Consider the following 12,170-nt stretch of genomic DNA (forward strand, 5'->3'; position numbering starts at 1 on the left):
AAAAGCAGAAAAATACTAACCAAGGAAAACCTTTAGAGAAATGTCTCTCTGCCAAATTTATGGGTACCTTAGAGTCGCGGGCAGAATCATAAAACAGATTAGTAGACTTTGTGTAGTGTTTCCCAAGGGACACTCACTCCTGTTATTTAAGACATTATTGGTTTAAAATGAGCCTTAGGGGTTTTCTGCTAGAACTTAAATAGGTTGGCAGAAGCTTTTCTTCTCTTAAAATCATGCCTATGATGAGTATGACTTCTAAGGAGAGAACTGCAGTGGGTCTGCTGGATGTGATGAATGAGCACGTGGCTACTGAAGCATTCCTCTTGATGTCCTTCTGCTATGTTGTCCAAATGGCATTTTTCCAATATGAATTATTACAGAAATAAATCCATATTTTGAAATGTTATCAGTACTGAACAGTGTGGACTAAATTTTTTTATGGGAATGTCTTTTCATAAGAGTTTGGGCATAAATAGTTGGCTTGGGAATCAATCAAAATGTTGATAGATAGATACAGGGGAGAAAGGAGAAGAAAATCTGATATTGCGTGTCATGTTTTTCTGTAGACCTTGCTGTGGAAATTAAGATCAAAGAAAAAAGTAATTTACACTAATTTTGGACTTACACTTTCTACTCAACAGCTTCATCAGGTGAGACAGCTTTGCAGAAAAATTTCTTGATAACATGGGTTTATTTCTTAGCTTGTACAGTCTCAGTAAGCAATCAAGAAGCATGGATGCTCCATTTTTCTCCTGAGAGTAATTTCAAACTCAGGACAATTTGTTTAAAACAGTTATGAACAGTGTTATTCTGGAGAAAAAGTAGGAATTAAAAATGTAGAGAAAAATGCTATTGGTTTTCTCCACAAATAGTATTCTTGAGAACATTTAACTTCAGTAGAGAGTACGTTAAAAGAAGAAATTAAAATAAATCATAAATATAAAGAGCCTTGACATTTTTAATTTTACAATGTGCTATGATTAAAGCATAAAATAAACCAGTTAATGTTCTCCTTTTCTAATTTTCCAATTCACTAAGATGCCATATGCTTTTCATTTGTGTTTACTTTGGCATCCAGAAGAATGAAGAGAATTAAGTAATGCTGGAGACAAGCTTAATCATTATCTTGTGTTCAAGCACTTTGATGGTATATTTAAAATAGATGTGTGAGCCTTTTTTGTTCCTTGTAATATGGAAATTATAAAGGAAGGTGAACAGGATGATAAATTAGAGATGCTTTCAGCAAGGCTGTTGAATTATTTTCAGGTAGAAGACATACTGTACACACTGAGCCTTGGCTGAATATAATTAATTTGAAACGTTATCACTGTTGTGCTTGCAATCCTATTGTATTTTTTTTCAGTTCTGCATCTTGCTGGCTCCTATCACACCCCTCACTGTGAGATCTTTTCCTGTTTTGCATGTGTCCTGTTTGTTACCACCATATGGTTGTTAGAATTTCAGTAGCTTTGCTCTGTTTACAGACCACTGTGCTTTGTCATATTTTTGCTACTCACCCTGTATTGCCATCTGATACCTATCATCTGTTTAACACATTGGATGCCAAAAATACTCAGATTTCTTTTTTTTTTTTTTTTTTTTCAAATGCTTGTATGAGAAAGACTTTCAGAATGCTGTTTTGATAAGCATTGCTCCCAAGTAATTTCCTGTCAGTGCTGAACCAGGACCCATACCTCTCAACTCTCCAAACTCTTTACCAGGTGCCAGCTGACTAAAGGGATATATTCCAGCCCTGAGGGGTTTTTTTTAAACCTTGTGTGCACTGTACTGTTTGTAACAGATGACAGGGTGTTTAAACATCTTTTCCCACCGTGTGACTGTAGCAAAATATTGTCAAGAGTATAGCAGAGTCTATTCTTACTCTGTTTGCTAATTGCAATTTAGATAGGGTTGCATTCAAGAACTGTTTTTTAAATTAGTTCAGTTGGATAAATGGGCTTCTCTTTCATTTTCTTTCTCATGTGTTGCTTCATGAATATGTCTACTGGTTAATAATTCTGAATTCAGAACAAGAGAGCTAAATACTTGTGTGTGTGATTTTGTGTAGGTGCAAATCTGTGCCTCACTTTTAAAAACTTTCCTTAAGATTTTCATTAATCTTTTTTCCTTATTCTCTGATCCTTAAATTGAGCTTTTCTGCTGTAGCACCCTGCATCCCCACCCCCATCCTCTTCCCCCTGCCCTGCTCCTTTCTTAATATTCTGAGTTTTATGGCTGGTTGGTTGTGATATGATGACCATCCTTAGAAAAATGTGCCTGCAGTAGCATATTATGTGATTTAATAAATTAATTCAATAAATTGAAGAGAACACTATTTAATCCTCTTTCACTTCAGTCTGAAAACAGATTAGATTTTGTCTGTTCACAAAAATTTGATTGTGGTGAAGTTTAGCTTAAATAAATGATATTTGTATTCCATAATAAAATGAAACTTGTGTTTTTGAAAAGAAATCAAGTCATTCTTTACTCATATATTTAATGTATTTTAAGGGACATTTGCTGGCAGAGCCACTTCACAAAATAGTATTTTACTGCAGAAATTTCCTGTGGAGCTCAGAGACTCCTACTTAAAGGATCACTCTGTGGCATTAAAGCATTGTTATGCCACCACAAGCTGACATAGGTCAGCTCATTCAGGAGACAAGTTCTGTGTGTCTGTTATACAGCATGGGGGAGAGAGTGGAGTGATGGAATAAATTCAGTTATATTTAAGTGATTAGTAATACTGGTGATCAGTACTATTTAAATAAATGAGGAAAATGAAGGCATCCCTTAGTCAATAAGGAAAAAAATTAAGGGACTTTCTAAGGGTCTTTTTTTAAGTTTTTATGAGAGAAGCTTTTGTTTAACATACTTAAGGGCTTGTTCTTTTAACTAAGCAACTGTGTATGAAAATTATTTGTATCTCCAAATGAAGTAATGTAAAAGGATATGCCCTGTAATGTCACGAATGATACTGGCATGGCTAGGTGTCTCTGGGATCTTTGTTTTCTGCCATATCCCTGCACTAAAGCAGTTCTTCTATTATGCTATATAAAGAAATCACAGAGAATGAAAACATTTCACTGGAAGAAGAAAGGCAAATTAACCTTAACTAATTGACTTTAGTATTTTTATCTGTGTTCTCTTTGTGTCAGAGTAAGCCCTGATTTCATAATTTCATAATTTCAGTAAGCCTAGCATAAAATTATTTCTTTAAAAAATTCTAACAAAAGAACCATGCGTGTGTGTGTGTATATATATATATGTAAAACTTATTGGTGAATAGATCTTTGTCTCTGAAATAGCTGAGAAAAAAGGAATCCTGATCTTACTTCCCAGTTTAGTAGGGGTTAAATTGTAAGAGTGTTGTGAATTGAAGAGATGCTGGAAGATGGTCTCCTTGTTGTAGCCTCATAATGTGGGTAGACAGAAGAAAATTTCTCAGGCCTTTTTTACAGTGGATCTTATGGAGAACATTAAGTTGATAAAGTTTTGGGAACTGAAATTCAGTTTTAAAGCAATGTCTGTAGAAAATCAAATTCAGTTTTAAAACAATCTTTGTAGCAAATTATGTTATTTTTATTTTGAGGAAGAAAATCCTTTTTTTCTAAGAGACACATGTTCCTGATAAAGTCACATACCAGCAATATTAGCACCCTGTACTATCCTAGAGTGTTATTTGTTAAAATGCCCAGGTTTGACAGTACAGTTGTAAGAGATGCTCAAACTCAAGCTTCTGCTGCAGTCAAATCCTCTTCCTCAGTTTCTGATTCTACTGCTGCCTTTTTTTTCATCCAAAGACATTAACACAACTGTGTGAGGTCAGATTTTCTTTCTTTTGGTCGTGTCTAACCCCACTGAGTTTCCTGGACTGACTGACTGACTGTGTGGTTGCATGGGTATTGATGTCCCTGGGTCATTATGGTTGTTTTTTCTGCAAAAATATTGCACAAATAATGGCAGATGAAATAAGACAGCCGTTTGCCTCTGCAGTTTTGTTGCATGAGTAGTTTCAGCAATCTTTAAAAAGCTGAAAATGCTTATAGGTCCTGTGTTTATTAGGTAGACAGTGCTTGGCCTGAATGTGTGTTACAATGCTGTTGTAAGAGTAGGACTGTGACATAGTGACATTTCTATAACTTTTTAGGTGTTGCATTTGGTGCTGCAAACACCTCTGTGTGTATGAACTCATGAAACTTTTAGAACTTTCTCACTTGGATTTGGTGACAACTCCTCAGAGCAAACCAGCTGCTCCTCTGTTGCACTGTCTGTGTTAGGAGAGACAGGAAAGTGCAGCAGAGCTGCAGTGGTTCCATGGGATAACTGATACCCGGGAGGTTGCCCACAGAGGTAAGAGGTGTGTAAGAATGGCCATACTGGTTAAGACCAAAGCAAGAGGCATTGACACCTCATGGGGTGTTGCCACCACCCTTCTACTGGCTCCAGTCAAACTGTCTCTTTGTCAACTGAGTTTGAGCAGAAGGCACTGATTCCTTCAGTACTACGTATATCTCATCATGTAAATGCATTTTAATAGAAGACACGCATAGTTTCTTTCTGAATTCCTCAGCTGTGCCTTTTTTAGTACTATTATGTGTTGTTTGCTTCGTTCTCTGGTTTCTCATTTTTTACCTCAGAAAGGATATCGGTCATTTGGGAGGAACTGTGGGAAGCTGGAATGTAAATTCCTTATTGTAGATATTGCACATTTTTGACTCACAGTTCTTCAGTTGTGCAAGGAAGAAGTCTGCTTGTGGGCTGTAGTTATTTTAAAAAACCACCAACAAATAGAAATATATGAAAATAAAGTTTTCCAATAATCTACATTAGGAAATCTTCCAGGAAGATGAAAAATTGCATTTTATACAAGTTATTTAATGAGCTCATTTGTATGCTTGCAGAAAACCTGCCCTAAGTAAAATGTTAACTTGAAAATTACTGTTCCTCCTGTTGAAAAGGCACCAGATAAGAGCCCTGGGAATAAACTGCAGCCCACAACACCACTTTGCTGATGTGTCTCTTCTCTGATGTGATGAGCAGGGACACTTTCTAGACAAGGTGTGGGACTTTTTTGCGACTGCCTGTACAGACTTGTGGGGATGCTGTCAGGTAGTATGTGCTTGATAATAGATTATAGGAAGGAACTGGAATTAGGACAACTTGTATAGAGAGCAAAAGTATCTGCTACATGTGAACAACTTTCCAGTGGTGATGGCCAAGTCTAAGTTCCTGTGTGAGGTCTTTCACTATGTAAGTGAAACTTTTGTCTTGGCCAAGTCTGAATTTTATTATGATTCTCATAATAAAATGTTTTGTGGTTTTGCTTCTCCTGGACTGCTGTCATGAACCAATAGGAAAATACTAACAGTTGTTAAAAATGCTCTGTCCCTCATGGACATGGGGAAAGTTGTAAGTATATTTCCTGAGGGCTGGAAAGCAAAATGTAAATTACTAGAACTATAACATGATGAAAAGAAATTAAAAATAATTAACTTCATGTATTTCTGAATCATCTTGGGACATTGGTATCGCCATATCACCTGGAAGCACTTGCCACGGACTATAACCCTTCTGAGTGGGGGTTTTCTCACACGTAGAAAAAAAGGTGATCTTTGCCACAGGGTCAGCTTGGACTGTAAACATTAGGCCAACAGTAGAATAATGAGAACAGACAGGAGTCTGTATTTCCTGGCCTGTTAAGTAAAAGTTTTAACATACTTTTGCCATACCCACGTTTTGTCCAGATCTTTGCAGGCATCAAGGTGAAGGAGAGTTTTAAGGAGGGTCATGTGATAGCGATGGTGTTCCTAATACTCCCATGCTAGAGGCAACAAAGGGAAGTCTTCAAAGACCAGATTGGATGGGACTTTGAGCCCTGTTCTAGTGAAAGGTGTCCCTGCCTATGTCAGGGGGCTTGGAAGCAGGTGATCTTTAGGGTCCTTTTCAAGCCAAACCATTCTCTGAGTCTTGCCTGAAAGTTAAACTTGAGCAGAAGCATCTCAGTACTGAATGAGAAATCATAGGCAGGATGGAAATAGGCTGTCAAAGTCTTTGAAGGTGAAGATAAGCCATTTATGTTTTATGCAGCAGAAAAGCAGATTCATTGGGGGAATACAAAGAAAGAGGTAAAATAAATTAAATTATATTTGTTGCAGAACTGTGATTATGCTATCAGACTGACAGGCTTGCACTGGCAGGGAAAGGAATTGAGGGATGAGCTGGTGATAGCTGAATGTTTAGGCTGCAAAGGTATGAAATCAGCTAAACTTCAGTGGGGTTTGTTTTTTGTTTGTTTGTTTGGGGTTTTCTGGTTTTGTTTTGGTTTTAATTTGCAAAATTAGCCCCCACACCCTATACAACAGTTTAGGTGAAGGTCTGAGTAGGTCTAAGTCCAGTGTGTAGCACAGTGGTTGTTGATCCCAAGTGCAAAACAGAATGGAGAGGGTGGTAAGTTGTGCTGGAGGTAGAAGGAAATTTCTATTTCAATCTATGAAGTTTGGTGTACGAGTCATCCTTGACAGGAGTCAGTATCTATGTCAAACGCTTCAGCTGGGGAGAAAGAGACAATTGTGAGGTAGAGAGACAGACCTGTGAGTTACAAGCATGGTGGGATTTGTGTTTTCACCAATAGAACAGGGAGGAAGAAGAGATCTTGGCATGTGGAAGGGCTGGTGCCCAGCAGGATTAAGGTGACTCCTGGTGAGGTGAAAAATGTCATGGATGGCAGGCAAACATCAAGTTTAGAGAAAATGATGTTGATCCATAGTTGTGTGTTGAGTGAACAGGGGAGAATAAAGAAAGCTTCAGGCCAGGTAAAATCTGAAAATTTGAGGAATAATCATTGTTTTTATTATAGGATATAGAACATAATATATGCTGTCTATAATAATTATTTTTATATATTTATTAAAAAATATGTAGAAGTGAGAGACAAGACCTACAGGAAATGTGATTAGGGAAAGGTCAAGTGGGTGGTAAGTGAAGTCTTAGTAAAGCTGGAGAAGTGACAAGTTGGATAGAAGGAAACAGCAAAGGGACTACAAGCAGTCAGTATGTGCAGGAGAAAATATGGATATCGAAGCCACTAACTCTACCTTTTGAAGTCCTTTGATTAATGCTTGTATTTTTTTTATGGAAACATAGCCTTTTTTTCCCTCTAAAGATTAGTTGATTAATCATATTGCCACCTGTTTCACAGCTTCCAGAAACCATGTCTTGCTTGCCTTTGATTCTTAAAACAGCTGTTCACAATGAATAAAAAAGTACAATAATAGCATTAATACAGAAATACTAACATCCAAATTCACAGAACTCCAATATTTTACAGTATGAGTACATCCTGCAGTTATTTCATTTCTACAAAAGAATCAAACCAAGTATTGCCCATGTTAAAAAAGCCGCACACCCCCAAACATTTAAAAATATCTTGGACTTCAAATAGTCTAACACAGTAACATTGCTACATCAAGAACTTGTGAGCTTGAAGAGTTAGATATGTCACTTACTATTCAACCTTAATTTGTACAGGGGGTATAAATCTTAATAATGGATTTATATGTTATGGGATGATTAATGAAGTAAATAGAAAGTATATCTAGAGTTCTCCACTCAACTTCAGTTGTTTTTCTAGTCAACACATGCTACATATGTGTTGCATAAGCCCCTCATTTCGCTTTATTCAGACAAAACTATCCACAGCAGCTTGCTAAAATAGCCTGTCTTGACTTTATTGTTTAAAGTGTGTGTGTGTTCCCAAACCCCATGACAAGTTGACAGCTTTTCCCAGCCGAGGTGCTGGTGGGGCTGAGGCCAAGGCCAGCCTCCCTCTGGAAGCAGCTCCATGAGATGGGTGCCTGCAGTGCTGGCTGAGGTAATTCCAGCTTTACACAGCAGCTGAACAACGTTTTCAGGTCACAGCTTCAACGTGGATGCTTAAGGACCGCCAACAGGTTTTTAGCTCTAGCTGTTGCCTTCATGGGCATGCGCAGTATTGCCATTTGCAGGTTAAGTTTTTTATTTATTTATCCTTAAAAAAAAAAAAAAAAAGCCAAGAACAGGGCTTGGTGAAACGCCTGCTTATCTTATGGAGAAGCTTGTCTGAGCTCTGTGTGATGATGTGTTTGTGTGGCGTGGGTGAACAGGACAAAATACAGCATTTTACTAAGCCTTTTTTCAGACATGCAGTAGCTGCTGGGTGGATGGTTACTTAAGGCTATGTGACTTAGAAGGCGGCACTTTTTCTACTAACATGAACTCATGACAGGGAATAATATTTTTGTAACATTACATCAGGTGTTTAATTTCAGGACTGAACCATTTGAGTTGAACTGGGGGAGTGAAAATGCAATCTGCATTGCCATCTACTGGATTTCTAAGGAAGTACAAAATGTAATTTCATACATTTAAAGTAATTTAAAATGTAACTGCACAAAAGAGGTACAAATCTTTAAAAATTTTTTATAAAATCTGTGCAGACAGAGCATATATATGCAAATGCACTATTTTGAAGCTTTTTGCTCTTCAGCATATGTGTGTGAATATTTTAGATAGGTATTGAAAACAACAAAATGGAATTTAATACATGAATTTAAAACATCAAAAGAATAGTCTGCTAAAAAAAATACAGCCTTGGATTTTAATTTCAATAATTAAAAGAATAAGAAATTCAGTAATAAGAATATAACTATACGTCTTGGTCCAACTCCAAAGAACCCAACAGCATAAATGATAATTTCTCTGTGGTGTGATGTAACACTTTTTGAACAGTGAATGTTATGAATGGCCTCAATGTTCATTGTTTGTCCTCCTAATTATATCAGCAAGCTGTTTGAAAGGTTTGTTATGTAAGGTATTTATCACAAGTGTTCTCCAAGGCTTACAGTTTTTGCTAAGTGTATGAAGATTTGAGTAAAGCTTTGAAGAATTGCCTATCATTAATTTTTTTACTAGTTTACACTGTGTAAGTAAAATAATGAATATTCAAATGAAAATATGGTACATGTATAACACAGCTGAACACGGGTTTTTGTGAAATGCCTTTGAAAAAAGAAAGGGAGGAGGAAGCCATCATGTTTTTGTGGAGAAAAAACACAGTAGCAACCTAAACATATGTTGAGTTGTATGTATATTGTAAAAGTGAGAAGGTTAAGGCCTTCCCTGTAGACATGTAAAGTGTGTATGGGTTTTTGTGGGCTGTGGGTGGTGATGCTGACCCCTCATAGGTGCAGTAAAGTCCCAAGGCTGATGTCCCTCTCCAGGAGGCTCCATCTCTTCCCATATTTTAGCAACAGAAGAGTATGGTTTAGTCATAGGAGATGCGATGTGCCCAAAGATTCTCCCATAGTGGGATCTTTTTTTGATCAGCCATATGTGCCACGCCTGGCAGTGTGAAATAGCAGCACCGTCCCCAGACACGTCAGTTTGTGCGGGTGCAGCTCCTTTGTTCAGAGTGGTGGGAGGGCTGCACAAGTGAAGTACTGCAGTAATGTCTCAGAGTAGGCTAATCCTGCAAGTGCCCTTCATTTCAATAGCAGAACCAGATAAATGTTTGGGTGCATGATGAAAAATCATGTGTGTATATGCATACAGGAATCTGGTTCCTCTTTCTGTTAGAGGAGTTTGAATTAGTATCTGCCTCAAGGGTCTGCTAAGCCATTATATCATATGTTGTTATTAGGTCCTTAGTCTAACCTTTAGGTGCTTCTCTACATTAAGGAATATTTAATAGATTTAAATTTTCCTTGCATTGGATGATAATGTGCTCAATAGCCTGGAAGTTAAGGAGAAATCAAAACCTACTGTTCTTGCTTGATATACTTCTGTATATGGCAAAACTATTGAGAGAGATTTGCTGCCACCATTATAGAATAGCCAGAGATACAGAGATCCAACTTTTTCCTCAGAAAGGTAGGAAAGGTGGTTAAAAAAAGAACCAATTGAACAAGACCTGCTGTGAGCTGGGTAAGACTCTTTCTGCTTTGTGAAATGTGCAGTCATTTTCTCTAGTTCCATTCTTGCTGTAGATAAAATGTCAGCCTTTCCTCAGAAGTGCCGTGTCTGATATGCAAGATAAAGGTTTCAAACCCCTCATAGTATAATGTGTCTTACATGGATGCAGAAATTAAAAGATCTATAAACAAGTGATACTGCTTTATAAATAACTTAATCTCATCTCACTTCAGTTTGGCCCAGTTGGTAGCATGTTCATCTACCCCTTGGTGCACACAGAAGGACAAAACATAATTGTATTAGTAATCTTCCTAAGCTTCATTTAAGATAGAAAATGTTCAAATGTAGATGGTCTAATTGGAAAAGAACAGAAAGAGGAGCAGGGCTTGCTCCTCTTCCCTTTTCATATTAGTGAATAGCCAGGGCTTTTGGTTTTACTTTAGTGGAGGAGAACTGAATTTAGTTTCCATGGTTTCATTTTTAATAGAATATTCTATGTAGTAAGAAATTTACCTACAGACCTCTCCATTGTTTAATTGAATTCTTTAAGCTGGTTATTATAAAAATACCTGAATGTCTTCAGTTGTTGTTATGCATTATAAGTGAGCAGCTGTGTAAGATAATTCCTATGTGTAATCCAGTTATATGGCCAAAAATATTAAGTATTTCTTCAGTATTTTGCCTAGTTCTTTGACCTATTTTTCTCATCTTACTCAATACTGCAAAGGTTTTTCAGCAGGTTAGTAAAAAAATAAAACCAAACAAACTGCCTTTCTGGTCCTGCCAAGCTTTTTATTTGTGTAAAGCATTAAGTATAATGCATTATGCTTGTAGTTAGGGAGAGTGATTATTTGGTTGCTTAGCTTTTGCTGTTGCTGCATTCTCACTAGAATGTGAAGTTACTGGTTTTAATCTGAGAGCTGGTTGATTTATATATTTACAAGCAATGATAATCCTGTCCAACTGAATTATGTGTATTTTACCACAATTCCTGTGAGTTAAGTTGAATTGTCATTTTTTTTCAGCTTGAATATCATGTAAAAGTAAAAATATCCACTTCACCAAAAAAGTTTTTCATACAAAGAACATGGATTACTTACATGTTAAACCTCCAGACAAGTTCACAGTACAAACACACACATACACAAGTCCACAGAAAATTGTGTCACTAAAAATACACTGCTTAAATGGTGTGAGTCTCAGTGCTAATTAAGGAAGTAGGTAGCTCAAAGCAGGGAGCAGAGATAAAGATTATCATCAAGACCTTTGTAGACAACACACCTACTGTTTGCATTTATTAAACTCAATATTCCCCGTTTCTATTCATAATCTGTGTAGCTGCTCATGATTTTTAAATGTAACCCATGGAGATGTAGATTTGAAGCAATAGCTGGAAAAGCCTGGGTTCTACATAGCACGGTGCAAAGACCAAGTTTTTCCCTTCTGTACCCTCCTCCTTAGGCTGTCAGAGGTCTTTACCCAAGCTCATGATAATAAAGGTCAGGAATAGCAGTTGCTGTCCTGATGCATGCACAGAAATGTTTCTTTCTTGCATGATTTGATGACTAGTAAGATAGTTAACAGCTAAAATATGATCCTTTTAAATTAAGCTTCAGGGTGGAGTAAATGAAGTTTCATGGCAGCTGAGCTTGGTGCTGCTTTAAATAGGATGATCCAGCTCTTTAGTGGTCCCTGTAATTTCTGGCTTTGGGAGCTAATGTCCTGTATTCCTCCCAGGTCACCAGATGCAAAATGATGGAAAAAACGGTGGTTTTTTTTTTTTTTGTTTTTTTGTTTTTTTGTTTTTTTTTTTTTTTTCTTCTTCTTCTTCTTTTTTTGGTGGAGAATTAGTTTTCTGTTGATTCAGGTTCCTGGGTTAGGTCACTGAGAGAGATCTGGTGGACATTGAAATTGGTGCCTAAGAAGCAATTGCAGTTTGCAGCCAGGACTGGGAGAGTGTCTGTATTGCCCCTATTGGAAATGCCCAGACCTTTAGATGGTTTCCCTCTGAAATGCCATCTTTCTTTGCCAGGAAAGTTTCACAGAAACTAAGAGGAGAACTTTTTTTTCCCCTTAGGGAAAACATAATAATTATAAAAGATTTTTTTATAAAGCGTTTATTATTATTGTTATTATTGTTAGTGTTATTATTATTACTATTCCTGAGTCATAGAAGAGAGAGTGAAGGCCAGAGGGCTGTGTTCTCTTCCCTGAGCTGT

The 12,170-nt window shown here is 37.0% G+C and overlaps 1 protein-coding gene across 2 annotated transcripts in view; it reads left to right on the top strand.

Annotated features, from left to right (window-relative positions):
* Nucleotides 1-12,170, top strand: part of RIMS1 (regulating synaptic membrane exocytosis 1) — a 301,446-nt gene that overhangs the window by 102,321 nt on the left and 186,955 nt on the right. The gene's annotated exons all lie outside the window — the stretch shown is intronic.

The sequence above is a fragment of the Sylvia atricapilla genome, chromosome 3 (genome assembly GCF_009819655.1).
Source record: "Sylvia atricapilla isolate bSylAtr1 chromosome 3, bSylAtr1.pri, whole genome shotgun sequence".
Classification (NCBI taxonomy): domain Eukaryota; kingdom Metazoa; phylum Chordata; class Aves; order Passeriformes; family Sylviidae; genus Sylvia; species Sylvia atricapilla.